At 34.5% G+C, this 5,000-nt stretch overlaps 2 protein-coding genes across 2 annotated transcripts in view; one reads left to right on the top strand and one right to left on the bottom strand.

The window, feature by feature from the left end:
• LOC137624939 (uncharacterized) overlaps nucleotides 1–2,662 on the bottom strand; it is an 18,528-nt gene extending 15,866 nt beyond the window's left edge. Inside the window, exon 1 of the mRNA XM_068355870.1 lies at nucleotides 2,630–2,662. The gene's annotated coding sequence lies outside the window, so the exon portion shown is untranslated. The remainder of the gene's footprint in view (nucleotides 1–2,629) is intronic.
• Nucleotides 1–5,000, top strand: part of LOC137624942 (keratin-associated protein 19-8-like) — a 67,204-nt gene that overhangs the window by 16,036 nt on the left and 46,168 nt on the right. The gene's annotated exons all lie outside the window — the stretch shown is intronic.

Raw genomic sequence — 5,000 nt, 5'->3', positions numbered from 1 at the left:
CCCCCCCCCCCATCACCTGACAGCCCCCAACACTCTAAGATTACGAATGTACCTTCAAAACTTCTCGCAAATCCTCAAATATAACTTCAAATAATCAACATCGACTTGGGCTGTACTGACCAGAACAGGTGACTAACCTAGTCAAATGGAACTTTTAAAACTGACCAGCCATTTCGAAGGCAATGAATTTCGAGTTGCTACGCAATCTGCTAGTAATAGAACTATGGAAATTCAAGATTTGATAAATGAGAAATATTTCCACATATTAAAATGATATGAAACATAGGTAAATGACTTCGACCAGGCTAAGATTGCTGAAATGACCTCCATACACAGATGCTTTGAGGGGGGGGGGGGGAGCTATCGACGTGTTTTGATAATGTGGATTTGATAATCAACAAATTACGCAGTGTTACGCAAATTACCCAAGAGCGTATGACAAACTGATATTGTAGGTCATGTTGTGAGTGGGGTTGCATTGTGTAAGGAAGTAATTACACAATTAGGCAAGTAAGTAAATAAATAAGCAAGCAAGCCATGAGGCAAGTAAGAAAGTAAGTGAGAGGGTGAGTGAGTGAGGAGTGAATGAGTGTTGAGTGAATGAGGAGTGAATGAGTGTTGAGTGAGTGAGGAGTAAATAAGTAAATGAATGAGAAGTGAGTCAGGAATGAGAAGTGAGTGAGAAGTGAGGGAGGAATGAGAAGTGAGTGAGGAATGAGTGGGGAATAAGAAGTGATTGAGAAGTGAGTGAGGAATGAGAAGTGAGTGAGGAATGAGAAGTGAGTGAGGAATGAGAAGTGAGTGAGGAATGAGAAATGAATGAGGAATGAGAAGTGAGGAATGAGGGGGGAATGAGGGAGGAGTGAGGAGTAAGTAAATAAGTTAGTAAATGAGAAGTGAGTGAGAAGTGAGTGAGTGAGGAGTAAGTAAGTACGTAAGTGAATGAGAGGTGAGTGAGGAGTGAGGGTGGGAGGGAGGAGGGAGGAGGAAGGAGGGAGGAAGGAGTGAGTGGTGAGTGAGGAGTGAGTGAGAGAATGAGTAAATAAGTGAGTGAGTGAGTGAGTAAGCAAGTGAGTGAGTGAGTGAGTGAGTGAGTATGTATGTATGTATGTATGTAAGCAAGTAAGCAAGCAATATATTTACCGAAATTCGAAGTACATTCTTCCGTTTTCTAACCAGCATAATTTCCACATATTCTGCTATCAAATCTGAAATCCCTGCTCACTTCACATAAAATACAATGTGAGTAGGCTTACTGATCACACCGAAAACACAGTTACTATACGCAAAATATAAAAGCAGCCTGAGTAGCGTATACCATTGCGTATCGATGTTCGAACATTTAATACCACTTCTCCCGTTGCGTAAACAATTAGCTTTAGTCCTTTGCTTGCTTGCTAAGGGTTACTGCTTTCCTGGTCTTATAAAAACATGTGAACTACTCACTACAAGACGTACAAAATCAGTTTACTGTACAGAATATACTCTTAAGTATTTGGCGTATCACACAGCGTAATGCGTGTTTGTTAAATCTACATTATCGAAGCAATCAGAGAGCTTTATACAACCAAATATAAATATCTCCACTTACGGAGATAAAGTCATGAAGGAAATAAAATCAATAACTAGATAGGGCACTCGGTAGAGCGCATACCCTCGCCAATACCACATCACAAGATAGGCAATTGAATTACGTGCATTTTGACATAAGTTTCATGCAAATCAGATAAAAAATGAGCACGATATAACAAAAATACATTTTTTGACTTTTCGTTACCTTGACCTTTGACCCCAATCACTCCAAAAATCTAATCAAATCGTCCTTGGATCATGGCCAATCAGTTAACCATATTTCATGAGATTCGGTCAAATAGTTTTTGAGATATGAGAATCAATATATATATATATATATATATATATATATACATATATATATATACATATATATATATATATATATATACATACACATATACATATACATATACATATACATATACACACATATATATATATATATACACACACATATATATATATATATATATATAAGGTAATTAATTTCTGAGCCAAACCTTTCCACAGTTCACGACCGGACAACTCTTGTCAGTCATATTCATGTCCAGCAAAACTGGACAAAAACGTTTTCGCTAAATGTATACATTTATACTAAATAGATATGTCATTTGTTTTACACCATTTCGAACGTCACCTTCAATACATAAACGTAAAAAAGTACACTTGAAATTCTGTCCAATACGGCCAGACAAATCCTTGGTGCTTATCTACATTAAAAATACCATGTTGATCCCTTTCTCTTAATTGTCAACTACTTATTAGCGGTATTAACACTGCAATTTTGTTTCACGATCCTGAATTAAAATAATATGAACATTGTCTTCGGTAGCTCGGAATATTCACAAAAATCGAAAAGGAGAATTTTTTTTTCACGGTATAATAACCGACCAAAACCTTACGAGACATCACCGGCTCAAAGTATTTGTCGAAAATTATCATTCCGTTATTCTCCTGACTATAATTGAACCTCTACAGTTTATAAAATAAAAAAACATCGCCCTAATATAAAGAAAAATAGTAAATACATCGTATTTTTTCACCAATAGCTCACCTTGACCACCGTACGTCTTTAGCTCCAGAGGACCAGAACCACAGTGACTTTTTCAAAAGTAGGAATTGGTGCTTTGGCCAACCAGAGGCCTCAACTTTGCCTGTCATTTCTATTCCCGTCTCTTATTGGCTTAAAGCTTCGTAATCTGCCAAGAGGCTTTGGAAGCGATTGTCCAATTGGCTGGTGGGAGTAAAGCAAGTTTTCAGAAATTTTAGAAACTCTAATTTATTCCATTAGTATCTACAACTAATAAAAGTGAATAATAAACATAAAAGTTTATAAATCAATTAATAGAAAAAGTCAATGCATCCATGAATAATAAATGATAAGAATAATATCATAAAAAAAAAAAAAAAAAAAAAATGCATCCGTATCCCAAAAGCGTATTTTAATGTTTTTATGTTGACCAGGCTGCCACGAGCCTTCTTATAGTTTATTTCAATTTTACATTAATTCTTATACCGTTTATTTCCTTGTTTCCTTTCCTCATTGGCCTATTTTCCCTGTTGGAACCCTTAGTTTTTCAACTAGGATTGTAGCTTAAAAAGAAGTTATCTTTCAACTATTGCGGTGGAAATTGAATGAAAACTATTGTGCTAACAATTTCGTTGACTGAGAGTATTAATTTTTATGGAAACCTTATCTAGGCGCACGCACACACACACACACACACGTAGCTAAGTGCTATGTCACTGTTATTACAAGTTTCCTGGACCAGGGCTCGATTCCCGGCCAGTCAGAACCTCTTGTCTTTGAGTGTTTCCGCCTGGGGCTCGGATCCGTGGTCGGTAAGAGAATCCAGACATTAATGTATCAATACATATGGCTTATTTGAATATGCAAATCACGTCTAAATGTGCAAAATTCATCATGTGTCTATATGCATGTATGTTCATGTACATATACACGCGTATAATCTTATATATATATATATATATATATATATATATATATCTGTATATTATATATATATATATATATATATATTTTTCAAAGTGGACAGGGAAATAGGCAGTTCTAAAATTCCATTTATTATATATCCCGACGTTTCGTGATCGTCATTATCACATCTTCCAGGGCTACAAATAAGAAGTACATATATAACATTAAGAAACAGTATTAAAAAATATACAAATATAAAAAATATAAAAAGTAAAAATTAGTAAAAAACTAAAAATTCAAGTAAAAATATACATAAAACAGAAGTGGAACCAACCTCGCAGAAGCGCATATAAAAACTGAATGGCATCAACAATTACAGAACAAAATAAAGAAATCTATGACAAGTACAATTGAGTGGAGGAAGTTTGGGCGTTTAACGACGGAACCAGTGTTTTAATAAAAATTGACTCCAGAATAGGCAAGTCATGGTAATTAGATACCTGTCCTATAATGCTAAAATCTTTATTGTCTATATTTATTTTGCAAATTTTAGTATGATTGCGAATATTTGAATGTTCTGGATTGGATATTCTGCAACCTGTTCGAAAACTAACACCTCTATGAGAGTCAATTCTGACCTTCAACAACCTCTTGGTAGATCCTACGTAGGTCCCAGAGTTACACTTTGGGCAAATATATCGATACACTACACCAGAGGACATCAAAGGACTCAATCGATCTTTAAAGCGAAAAACCGAGCCAACTGTGAGAGGATTCTTGGGAATTAAGTTTACTACAACAGCTGGAAAATGTTGTTGTATGATTTTTGTAAACTTCTGTCTAAAGGAATCATCATGCATAAAAGGAAAACTTGCATAAAATTTGAGCTTAGGTACTGTTGTTATTTTTGGAGTCTGAGCCAATTTATCATTTAAAAATTTGTTGAGATGCTTAAAAAATAATTTAGTCGGGAAACAGTTTTTCTTAAAATAATCACATAAGTAAAGCACTTCGGTATGAAAATATTCCCAACTAGAAGTAAGAAGGAATGCTCTGTGGAGAAGAGTAAAAATAGAGTTTAATTTAAAATTGTAAAAACAAGAGCTATAAAAATTCGAACCTAATCCAGTAAAAGTCTTTTTTCTAAAAACCGTGGTATTAAAACCTTCTCTCTCTCTAGAAACTAACACATCTAAAAAATTTAATTTATTTCCTTCCTCCTTTTCTATTGTGAACTTAATATTATTGTGCTGTTCACAATAGAAAAGGAGGAAGGAAATAAATTAAATTTTTTAGATGTGTTAGTTTCTAGAGAGAGAGAAGGTTTTAATACCACGGTTTTTAGAAAAAAGACTTTTACTGGATTAGGTTCGAATTTTTATAGCTCTTGTTTTTACAATTTTAAATTAAACTCTATTTTTACTCTTCTCCACAGAGCATTCCTTCTTACTTCTAGTTGGGAATATTTTCATACCGAAGTGCTTTACTT

This window comes from Palaemon carinicauda, chromosome 31 (genome assembly GCF_036898095.1).
Source record: "Palaemon carinicauda isolate YSFRI2023 chromosome 31, ASM3689809v2, whole genome shotgun sequence".
Classification (NCBI taxonomy): domain Eukaryota; kingdom Metazoa; phylum Arthropoda; class Malacostraca; order Decapoda; family Palaemonidae; genus Palaemon; species Palaemon carinicauda.
The sequence above is the reverse complement of the archived record's forward strand: the minus strand, read 5'-3'. Positions and strand labels throughout refer to the sequence as shown.